Source organism: Rhineura floridana, chromosome 9 (assembly GCF_030035675.1).
Source record: "Rhineura floridana isolate rRhiFlo1 chromosome 9, rRhiFlo1.hap2, whole genome shotgun sequence".
Taxonomy (NCBI): Eukaryota; Metazoa; Chordata; class Lepidosauria; order Squamata; family Rhineuridae; genus Rhineura; species Rhineura floridana.
The window spans coordinates 17,582,541-17,595,228 of record NC_084488.1 but is presented as its reverse complement, the minus strand read 5'-3'; positions in this window follow the sequence as shown (position 1 = coordinate 17,595,228).

The window sequence follows — 12,688 nt, the reverse complement described above, 5'->3', positions numbered from 1 at the left end:
CTGCTATAAACTCACTTTGACAGCCAACCTAATTCCAGTGAGTAATAACTGACAGAGAGAAAACACACATGGTTTGGTTTACCTTCACAGGCAGTAGCTTGGGAACAACAGCAATTGAAGATTTCTCTTTTACCACTATTGGGAAAGAAACAAACCATCATGCAAATAACAAGGTGCATCATCAGTGGGTTTAAGAGAGTTGAGCTGACAACATCGAACCCCTGTTGTTGCTTCTATGGATGTAAAGTCATAAGGTCAGAGGGAAGAAAAACAAGACAGTGATGATTTCCTATATGCAATACCATACCAACCACAACAAGATTCCTATGAGTAAGACAGAAAACTCAACATCCCACAACCAGTCAGCTTCCTAACCAAATCTAAAAAAAATTCTGGCAGCTAGTCAGCCGAGGTCGCTGAAATCCCCATGCAACACAACCTGACTTGGGGCTGCAGTTAGTGCAGAATGCTGTGGCACGATCGCTGACATGACTGAGAACATATCAGCACATGATACCTCTGTTCTGAAACCTGCACTGGTTGCCGACTTGCTACCAGGCCAAGTTCAAGATGTGCTTTCCATATTACGGGTTCGACATAGTACTTGTTCTGCTCTTGTAAGAAATGCTTTGAAACTCCCTCCTATTGACATTAGGCAGGCGCCTTCTTTGTACTCATTTTGGCTCTTGCTAAAAACTTTTTTTTTTAGGCAAGCCTACCCAGGCATGTAGAAGCTATTATGTTTTTTATCTGTTTTTAACTCATTGTTGGTTTTATTATTTTGAGTGTTTGTAAATACCTGTCTAACTGGATTTGCCAATAATTTCATTGTTTTAATTCCTTCTGTAAACTGCTGTGAGGTTTTTTTTTTTTTACAATAAAGCAGTATATAAATGTTGTAAATTAAATACATAAATAAATTTCAGAGTCACTGTGGTCCTTTGGTCTCTTTCCTCTTTTATACCAAGTCAGGCCATTTGGTATCATCTAGCTCAGTACTAATGATGTGGGCTAACATTGGCTCTCCAGGATTCCAGGCAACAGTGTCTTCCAGAGATTGAATTTTGGACCTTTGCATGCAAAGCATGTGCCTTACCAGTGAGCTATAGCCCTGAGTTACAGCCCTTGTAAAAGTATCTTTTACAATTGTTATTTTCAGTTCTCTAAAGAATGCACAGCATACTAGGGCAGATCCACACCATTCATTTAAAGCACATTCAACATACATTAGAAGCACATGAATCCCACTGCAGAATCCTGGGAACTGTAGTTTGTTAAGGGTGGTGGGAACTATAACTGTGAGGGGGAAACTACACTTCCCAGGATTCTTTAAGGAAAGTCACGTGCTTTAAATGTAAGCTGGATGTGCTTTAAATGCATTGTGTGGATCTGCATTACTTCATAAACTTTGCTTGCATATAAATATTTTTAATTAAATTTTAAAATGGAAATACGCTACAGAGTTTACAGGGTGACCATTGGGTAGGCACCATCTCTCAGCCTAATCTGCCGCTCAGGGTGAAAACAACAGAATGCTGTTCCCACTATATGTGGGGACACCTTTGCCTTCACCCCACTCCTAACACAAGGAAGACTCAGGTGGTTTAATCCAAAGGAGGAGGGAGGTCACATGGGGCCTTTGGGCAATGGAGCTGAGGCGGTAGATTGCCTTTTAAGCAATCCCCGCCCTCAGCTCTTCCTCTTCTGCATTTGCTACAGAGAGGAGAAGTGGTGTTGGTGTGCGGCAGGAGCAGTCCAATGTGGCTGTTGGGGTCAAGCCGTGACACAGTGAAGTGGCCCCTTTGGCCTTTCATGGCCGTTCCTGTGCAGCAGCAGTTTTGGTGCCTGCTCAAGCGGGCGGCTCAGAGCTTTACCTGTCTTTCCCTCAGCGGCTGGGTGCATTTCATGGGGGAGTAGAGGAGTGGTGGTGGCTGCTTTGGCAGCATTGGGGGTGTTTTAGCCCACCACATGCACACAGGCTCTGGGCTTCTTGCGGGCAGCCTGCTGGGCCAAGGGGCCTGCAGCCTTGTTGTGGCTGGGGCCTAGTGGCTTGTGCAGCCAGCGGCCTGCAGCCTGGATGTGCCTGAGGCCTAGTTGGGCCTTCACATGCAGTCTGCAGCCTGGTGGGGGTGAGGTCAAGTTTCAGTTGGTGCAGCTTGAGAACGTTGACAAGGTGCTTGGAGAGGTTCGTGCAACCACTTCTGTGCTGGATCCTTGCCCTTCTTGGCTAATAAAAGCTAGCAGGGATGGAACAGCCGGCTGGGCCAGGGAAGTGATTAATGCCTCTCTGTGAGAGGGGGTGGTCGCTGCCTGCCTGAAAGAGGCAGTATTGAGACCACTCCTGAAGAGACCCTCCCTGGACCCAGAAAATCTTAATAACTATAGGCCGGTAGCAAATGTTCCATTCCTGGGCAAGGTCCTGGAACGAGTGGTTGCGGGCCAGCTCCAGACACTCTTGGATGAGACCGATTATCTGGATTCATTTCAGTTGAGTTCCAGGCCTGGTTTTGACAAGGAAACAGACTTGGTCGCCCTGTATGATGACCTTTGTCAGGAGAGAGACAGGGGGAGTGTGACTCTGCTGATTCTCCTTGACTTTCTCAGTGGCTTTCAATACTATCAACCATGGTATCCTTCTGGGTAGACTGGCTGAGTTGGGAGTGGGAGGGACTGCATTGCAGTGGTTCCGCTCCTACTTGGCAGGTCGCCTCCAGAAGGTGGTGCTTGGGAACAGTGCTCGGCACCCTAGACTCTCCAGTATGGGGTTCCGCAGGGATCAGTTCTGTCCCCCATGCTGTTCAACATCTACATGAAACCATTGGGTGCGGTCATCCGGAGCTTTGGAGTGCGTTGCCATCAGTATGCTGATGACACGCAGCTCTATTTCTCCTTTTCATCCTCTTCAGGTGAGGCTGTCAATGTGCTGAACCGGTGCCTGGCTGTGACAATGGACTGGATGAGGGCTAATAAACTGAGGCTCAATCCAGACAAGACTGAGATGCTGGTAGTGGGTGGTTCTTCTGACCGGATGGTGGATGTCCAACCTGTCCTGGATGGGGTTGCACTCCCCCTGAAAGAGCAGGTTCGTAGCTTGGGGGTTCTCCTAGAATCATCTCTGTCACTTGAGGCTCAGGTAGCCTCGGTGGCACGGAGTGCCTTCTACCAACTTTGGTTGGTGGCCCAGCTGTGCCCCTATCTGGACAGGGATAACCTGGCTTCAGTTGTCCATGCTCTGGTAACCTCCAAGTTAGATTACTGCAATGCACTCTATGTGGGGCTGCCTTTGAAGACAGTTCGGAAACTGCAGCTTGTGCAAAATGCAGCGGCCAGATTGGTAACAGGGACCAGACGGTCCAAACATATAAAACCGATTCTGGCCCTCTTGCATTGGCTGCCTATATGTTTCAGAGCTTGATTTAAAGTGCTGGTTTTGACCTATAAAGCCTTACATGGCTTGGGACCAGAATACCTGATGGAACGCCTCTCCCGATACAAACCCACCCGTACACTACATTCAAGATCAAAGGCCCTCCTCCGGGTGCCTACTCCAAGGGAAGCTTGGAGGGTGGCAACAAGGGAGAGGGCCTTCTCAGTCGTGGCCCCCAAATTATGGAATGATCTTTCTGACGAGGTGCACCTGGTGCCAACACTGTTATCTTTTCTGTGCCAGGTCAAGACTTTCCTCTTCTCCCAGGCATTTTAACATGTGTTTTATACTGTTTAATTTTTAAATTGTGTTTTAAATTGTTTTTACAAGATTTGTTTTAAATTGTATTTGTTTTGATGTTTTTAGTTACTGTAAACCGCCTAGAGAGCTTCGGCTATGGGGCAGTATACAAGTATAATAAAATAAATAAATGAATAAATAAATAAGTAAATAAAGGCCTCCAGAGGGGCGGGCCTGAGGGAGCAGCCAGCATGCAGCCTAGTAGTGGGAGAGGCCTAGTCGGGCCTGTGTGTCAGGCCTGGTCAGGCCTCAGCAGCCATCTTGGGAAAATTAAGCCTTGATGGCCATTTTGTGTGTGACTTTCAGGCCTCTGCAGCTATTTTGTGGCTGGCTGTCAAGCCTGGGTGGACTTTCTTCACTTTGGCATAATAATCCCCCCTCTTTTACCCATGTTTATTAAGACTGTGTTTGGGGTGGTTATTAAGGGAATTCAGGCCTACAGGTTTTTGGGGACCTGGTTCTAATTAATCTACTCTTCCCTGGTATATCATTGAATTGATCAACTTTATCATGCCCCCAAAGAAGGCACAGCAAAAGAAAGGGGTCAAGCTGGTTAAGCAGCCTGTCGGGTACTCACTCACTCCCATCCCATCTTTGGATGAAGATGAGGATTTGAATATGCTCCATGCTCTGGTTTCACGGATCAAGGTATTGGAAAAGGATCAGCTGACACTGCCTGATCCTGAAGTGGGGCCAACTAAAAAATCAGCCAGGACAGCTTCTAAGACTAATCTTATCTGTGATTTGGTTTCTAGAGTAGCATTGTATTTTTATTTTATTCGCATTTTAATTTTGTTTTTAAATATGTTTTATATTGTATGTTTTAATCCACACTTGTTCGTTTTTTAAATGTGGTTTTATTTTGCTGTACACCGCCCTGAGAGCTCATTGCTATAGGGCGGTTTAAAAGCGTAATTAAATAAATAAATAAGAATGCACATCTTCACTGGGGCAGGTAACTCCAGTTATCTCTTTCTCAGTCCCAGCGCTGTCTCCGATGGTCCAATGGACCCTGTGGGGGACCCACCTGTCAGTCTTCTAGTACCTTCACCCTCTGGGGGCATGGTAGCACCTCTTCTTGTGCCTGCCATGGCACCCATGTGGATCAGCATCTGCTGTGGTGGCTGCTTCATTAGTGCTTCCAGGTGAGTCTACAGTGGCACATATGACACCTGCATTGGCTGCAGCTTCTCTGGCAGTGACTCTGCCTGTGCAGGCTGTAGGTTCTCCTGCACAACAGTTGGTGTACATGGGTGTGGTTCTGGAAAGTTCACAGCCTCAGCTCCCCCAGCCATCTGTAGTGGTAGCCCCAGGCAGCCAGCGGTGATGACCCTTGCACAAACCACAGTCCCTGCCTTTGCCTTCTGGTGTGTATCCTCAGGGCAACTTGTCCCTCCCTTTGGGTGACCACCTTGCGCAGGCCACTAAGGAAAATATATGATGTGGGAGTACTTGGACATTTTCACACTGCTCTTTCGGGAGTCAGAGGAAAAGCCCAAGGTTGGGGAAGAGGTGAAAGATAAAGAGGTGGCTAAGAAGAAGAAGGTAGACCACATATGGCCTAACTAGCTTAATGCATATACTGTATACATGCATGTAACGCCCCAAGCTTATATACCAGGGCTTTATCAATGATAAAGCACCAGGACATTATTCATAGGGCCTTCTGTGATTTCTCAGGTACCACATGGTTGCGGTATGATGAGAACTTTCAGTAGAGTGCAGTGCTAGACCCAACTATGCACGGGGACATTGAACACCAGGGTATGTGGTTGCGCTACATGACTCTGGCCAAGCCAGCAACAGGAGACAGTGCTGACAGTGGGTATCTTTTACTTCAGCCTCAAGGAGCGGTCTCTAGCTTAAGTCGGGGGCCTCAGTGGGTTCAATCCCAGCAGGTCTGCAGGGCCTATAACAGTTCTGGTTGATGCACATGTAAACCATGTCAGTTTAAATACACCCTTAGCATCTGTGGAGGAGCCCATCCCAGCCACTCGTGTGCCAAGTCTCAACAATTTAAACAGGGGTCTGGTGAACTGCAGAATCCCGAGAGAGTCTTATGCGGGTAGAGGTGTGGCGCAAGGCCAGTAGCCCTATTAGCCCCTTTCCCATCTTCTTAAGGTTTACCCTGATCAGAAAGTTGCTGACTACCTGTGGTATGGGTTTTCTGATGGCTTTTGGATTCCATATTCAGGACCCAGATCATTGGTTTTGTCCCCTAACCAGGTCTCTGTGCATGCACTGACATCTGTCTTTTTGGCAAAACTTGCCAAGGAGATAGAAGCCGACCAAATTTCTGGCCCTTATCCATGTCCCCTTCTCCCAGAACTCTGGGTTTCTCCTTTGGGCATTGTCCTAAAGAAGCAACCAGGTGAGTACCATCTCATCCATAACCTCTTATTCCCTATGGGAGGATCAGTTAATGATGGCATTTCACATGAATGTGCCTCCATGTGCTATACATCTTTTGATGAGGCGGTCAGGGTAGTTTGTAGGGGGGCCATGGTGCTGTCTTTGCCAAATGCAACATCAAGCCAGGCCCAGCCTCCAAGAGGTTTTCTGTATCTTTAAAAGTTGTGCAGGGGGGAGGGAGAATTTTATCTTGTGGTTTTTCCCATTACAGTGTTGCAAGAAAACCTGCACTTGGCTGAATTTTCTCTTCTCTTAAAGATACAGAATCATTCTCAGACCCTGAGCCTGGCAACCCTAGAGTGGCCTATACCGCTGGGACATCTTACTCAATTCCTGGTGTCTCTCAAGGCTGAAGGCAGGGTGGTTAGTACCATAGCAGGTCATTTGTCCACTCTTGCCTTCTTATCTAAGGCAAATGGGATCCCTGAGTTCACTTCTGACTTCAGGATTCGAAAGGTGCTGGACAGTGGGTGCGCTGTTGCCCCATGATTCCCGATAAGCACAGGCTTTTACTCCTGATATCTTACTGAAGCTGTTGCCCGAGTTTCACAAATTATGTTCCTCTAGTTATGAGGCTGTTTTGTTCATGGTGGCTGCACTGGTAGCATTTTATGGGGCATTTTGCCCCAGCAAGTTCCTGGCTAGTTCAAAGCATGACGTGTCTGGTATGGCTTTGCATCTCAAAATTGCAGGTTAGATTCCTCTCTTTACCTCACCTTTCAACAGTCTAAGATGGATCAGAGAGGCAGGGAAAAGGTCGTATCATTGGGATCGTGCCCTCTCCTGAATTTGTGCCTGGTAGCTACGATGCAGGCTTATCTATCATCCAGGCCAGCAGGCCAGGGTTATTTCTTTGCACACCACGATGGGTCCGCCCTCACCCAGTTTCAGTCCTGGGCTGTGTTGCGGAGAGCCTTCTTGACTATTGGGTGAGGTCCTGCAGTGTATGGTTTGTCAGATTGGGGTGGCTTCTGCCGTGGCCCTCATGGGTTTCCTTCCAGAACAGATACAGGTTATTGGCAGATGGCGGTCTGCTGCATTTAAGATCTATGTTAAGCTGTGAATTCAGGTTACTTGTTATTGTTAATGGCTTTCTCTTCTGTTTCAAGTTTGTGTCATCTGCCTGTTCCTGCCCATGTGATGCTCTGTGGGCATTAGATCCTATTTTGGGCTCAGAGGTGGGCTAGGTCATCACCCGTTGGGAGCCAGCTACACTTTTCAGCTTGGGCAACTGTTCGCTGGGTAGTTAGGCAGGGTATGCTGTGGGGGGAGCTTCTCCTGACCTTCTCCCGAGTGGCATCAGCTGGTCTGTCCCTCATGTTTTAGTGATACACCTGGGAGGAGAATGATTTTGTGAAGCAGTCTGGCCTTGATCTGCTGCACAGTGTGATTCAGGACTTGGCTTGGTTTAAATGCAGCTTCCCAGACCTGTTTATTATCTGATCTGAACTTTTAGAAAGATGAGTTTGGTGGGGAGCTATGCATCCCAACAGGAGCGATAGGGCCAGAAGGGTTCATACATTTGTGTTGGACATGGGTTGGGCATTTATTCCTCAAGCTACGATTAAGCATGACATTCCTCAGTTTTATAGGGAGGATGGTGTTCATCTGTCCACGTTGGGTTGCAATGTCTTTTTGGAGGACCTGCAGAGGGGGTTGGCTGATATATTTCTTGTGGGTAGAGGTGATCAAGCATTTTATTTATTTATTTATTATTTTATTTATATCTCACCATTCCTCCTGGCAGGAGCCCAGCATTTGCTGATTGTCTCTTGTAGCATGGTGTTTGGGCAGGTGAGGAGGTTGGGGGAGTTATTATATGGTATCTTGAGGCAGTTGTGGGATTGGGGCACCCTTTGGGGATCTCCCAGTGCTTCATGTATGTGATGCACCTAGAGGGTGTCCTTTGGGGCCTATTTTGTGCATTCAGGTAGAGGGAGGTATTTTATCCCTATCCTTGGCTGGAGACATGCCCGGGGTCTGGCGTGGATGTTTTCCTGCCAGAAGTAGGTTCAACCTCATCTGCCCAATCTGAGTTTAATTTGGTTAATTCGGTTGGTTTGGTCTGCAGGTTCTCCAAATTCAATGTTATGTTTTAATAAATATAACATTTACCCAACTTTTGTATCTTGAGTCTTCTTTGGGAATCTTGGGGCAAGGGGACCATGACCACCCCAAGGAAGAAGGGCACACTTAAAATATAGAGGAAATAATAATTTGTAAATAACAATTTACAACCATAGTGTGAAATCAGATACATATCAAGACATAGCATGAAGAAGTATTTATATAAGCATGACTGTCAAATATGTTTATTATTTACACAACCTGTAAAGATATTTATAGTGCAATCCTATGCATGCTTACTCAGGAGCAAGTCCTAATGTATTCAATGGGGCTTACTCAGACAGGGAAGCATGCACAGGACTACAATTCAGTGATAAGGAACTTCACTCACCCAATCCAAAATTCAGAATCATGCCACTTTAAGCTGTTTTGCAACTGTTTTATACTTGTTTTATGGTTATTGGATTTTAAATGGCTTTATTTCTTTTTGTGAGCTGCCTTGTTTTCCAATTGTACCTCACAAGGTTGTTGGAAATGCCATTTACACACACACACTGGAGATGTAAAAATACATACACCCCATAAAATAGTTTATTGTCAAAAACCAGTTGGCCATTTCAGAACATTTTAAAACAAATATTAGTTTCTTACCAGATAAAAGCAGTGATACCTAAATAAGCCCTGCCTTACTGCTTAAAAAAAGATCAGGGGAAAAAGAAAGATTTACAACACAATCCTTTTCCATGTTCACTCAAAAGTCCCATTGATTTTCAGCACAATCCTAAACATGTCTACTCAAAAGTAAGTCCTACTGAATTCAATGGGGTTGGCTCCCAGGTATGTGGAATTAACATTGCAGTTTTACTTCCAGTAAAGCTTCATATTGGGAAGGTTTTCAAAACAGGTTATGAATAAGACAAATAAACTGCCCTCTTCTACAGTCCAGTAAAATTTAAACTTGTTTGATTCCTTAATTAGAAAGGTATAACACTGCGGCATGTACACTTTTTAAAATTTCTGTTCAAAAATTATTTGAAAGATAAAATTTATAATATGGCATTTTTGCAACTAATTAAAATAACCCTGCATGTACACTTTTATGCCTACCAAGATCCTGCTGTGATCTTCTGTTGTAGTGCAATCCTATGCATATTTACTCAGAAACAAGTCCCAATCCTATATAGACAAAGTACACTTTATGGTGCTGAAAGCTATATGTTTTCTGAATTTCTGATGTGAGACAAGTAGGAAAAGGAAACTGTGGGTTTAGCTATTGCCTGGGGGTCAACAAATCTTGTCAATCACAACCCTGACTTCACTTATTGGCTAAAAACCTGAAAGGGCAGGGATTAGAGCAACCGGTACTAAAAGAAGTTGTGGGGGGGGTGGCTGACATTTTGGTTTATACCTTTCAAACCAGACCACCTAGAAACTTACTTTTTTAACAAAAAAATTAAACCTAAGAGCCGTGGTGCAGAGTGGTAAGCGGCAGTCATGCAGCCAAAGCTCTGCTCATGGCCAGAGTTTGATTCCAACAGAAGGAGGAAGTTGAATCTCCGGTAAAAGGGGTCGAGGTCGACTCAGCCTTCCATCCATCCATGGTCGGTAAAATGAGTACCCAGCATATGCTGGGGGGTAAAGAAAGGCCGGGGAAGGAACTGGCAGTCCCACCCCATATATATGGTCTGCCTAGTAAATGTCGCAAGACATCACTCTAAGAGTCGGAAACGACTCAAACTATAAGTTCAGGGACACCTTTACCTTTTTAAGAGTCCGGAGATTAAGGTGACTCACCTGGAGACCCATAAAGGACCTCCAAAACACAGAGTTTCTGTTTGAAAACCAGATACCTTGCAACCTTAGAACTGAAATGAGAGGTTTTGGGGTTTTTTGCATGAAAGTTTTCACCACCAATGAAAAGTTCTCCCTCCTTCCACTGCTTTGGAAGTATGGAATGTGTAGACAGGTAAAGGTATTCACCCATTAAGAGAGGACAGAAATCCTCACTCAGAATTGGCTTTGTGACATTGCTCAATAGCCAAATATGACTGGCTTTGTGATATCACAAATTGGCTGGGATCACATAGAGAGAAGAGTGAGAGAGGCAATCCTAGTTTTTAAAATGGCACAAATAAAGCACTCAGTCAAAAAAAAAAGTAGCCTGCTAAATCAGAACAAAAGCCATCTGATCCAGCATTCTGTTCTCACAGTAGCCAATGAGATTCTTAGGAAAACTCATAAGCAGGACACAAGCACAGCAAATAGGCTATGAATAGGAACCAAAATGGTGAGCAAAGATCTGTGTGTATCTGTGTGTAGACATCAGGAGACCAAATACATTGTTTTTGCACTGAAAATGTCACAGTGTGCAGTATAGACCTAGTTTTAAACTAGCTGCATAAGACTTTCCTTAGCCATTGATGTCTGGCTGACATATTAGCAGCAGTATTACAAATATTCCCCATTCCCTTCAGTTAGCTTCCATAATATTTGGAACTCTAAAAGAAACTGTTTAATACGGAATGGCTCTTCAGAATGAATAATTTCCTAATACTGTGTCAGTAAAGCACACTGGGCAAATATGTAGACTCATAATGATTCTGACTGCCTTCCATGTTCAGCAGGGTAGAAAATGATTCAAAGATTATTTGTTTGACATAAGATGATGTCAGTAATGCTTGTACAACTTAGTTTTAATCATCAATAACTTCCCACCAGAAAATATTGATGAAGCTAGATACAAAACCTCTTAATATATGTGTTTACCATTGCTTAGTCATCACTACAATTATAACCAACTTTCAAAAAAAGCAATATTCTGCACCAAAATATATGTGTCCTGAAATACGGATGGTTAGAGTTCATTAGAGAATTTGGAGGCAGATCAGCTAAATCCACAAGTCTAGAACAATTCATCAATTCATCTGTATTCAACCTGAGTGGTGGATAAAATCCAGAGGGACTACTGAGGAAACAGATTCACTGTCATTCAGATATCATTCGTTTTTACTGCATGTAACTGCCACTATTAACCATTTTAAATAGCCATGTGTTCCTCCAAGGAATCCTGACAACTATAGTTTGCAGCCATACTCGGAAATGAAGAGGCAAGAAAAGATAAAGTATGGGTAAATCAAGGGGCACATTTATTTAAATGAAGCCGATTAAGTGCTTGATTGTATAACAAATGATCTGCAGCGGAAAGTGCGAGACTGAACTGTTACCTAATTGTGTGAGGACAACCTGTTGTGGAGAAGGGGGTGGTTCAAGCCCAATCCCCTTTTTCCAGGCCTCATCCCCGCAGGGTGGTTCGGGAGGCTTTCCTGCTCCCCCCCAGGGCCACACAAGTTACAGGTTAGCCACAAAGGTGAACCTTATCCTGCCAACAGGCCTCACAATCTGGAAGGCAAGCCTCAGGTCACACCTTTTACCTTAAAGGGTGCCTAAGGGTGCTCACCAAACCCTACCCTGCGAAATTTCCACACATATCCACCACAAAAAGGACAAGGCTCAGCTCAGTCCCTCTTTCCCCCACTTGCAGCAAATAATTTCATGCAGTGCTCTCTGCAGATCAGTCAGAAACAGATTGCTACCCAAGTCAGACATATGAACACCGTCTGACCGGTAAGGATCAACCCTGCCACACTTTACCTCTGGATGATGTATTACCTCACACTGCCTATCAGCAACAGTGAGGCAGACTTCCCTATTTACTTTCTTACGAGCCTTGTTCAGGCTCCTGGGGTCAATCCCATTCCTCCAAATCCTCCTGGGGTCCCAGACCACCTTCTATGTATGGCCTCAAAGTCTAGGCAAGCCTGAATTATAAGGGCTTTCCCCTTCAACATTTCCAGGTCGTTGCCCAAATGGATAACCAAAACCTGTGGAGGGTGCCGCACCAACAAATCACAAAAAAGCATTGGTAGGAGGTGTTCCTACAGCATGTCATGTCTATCTAGCCACTGGACCAAAGTGCAGTGGCTGAGCCCCAACTGGGTCCCATGCCTGGTCTGCGACACCCTCCTCTTGGCCCAGAACACCATGCTGTGGCCACAAATGAGTACCTTGACTCTCTCCAGCACCTTCCAACCTGTTAAAACAGAAACAACAATGAACAATGCGCTCCTTAGCGCAACCGTCTGCGTGGACTCTTGATTGGCCTGACACAAGCATGGAAAGCACCCGATCACCAGCACTCCACTGCCTGTATCGCTATGCTCCCAAATCCCAAGGTAGCTACCATGGAAGCCGTACTACTCCTGAAAGAGTGTGTACCAAACAGCCCGGGATCCAGACCCAAAATGACAAGGCCCAGCTGGTGATGAACCAAAACTGGAACTTAGCCAAAGTCTGACCATCCTAGTGACAAAATAGGAGGCCCCCATAAATGTATGTCCCAGAAATGAATCTAAGGCCTGGACTGGACACAGCTTATCAACAAGGTAAGGGGCCAAGGTGATAATGGCTTGTCGCCCTCTCTGA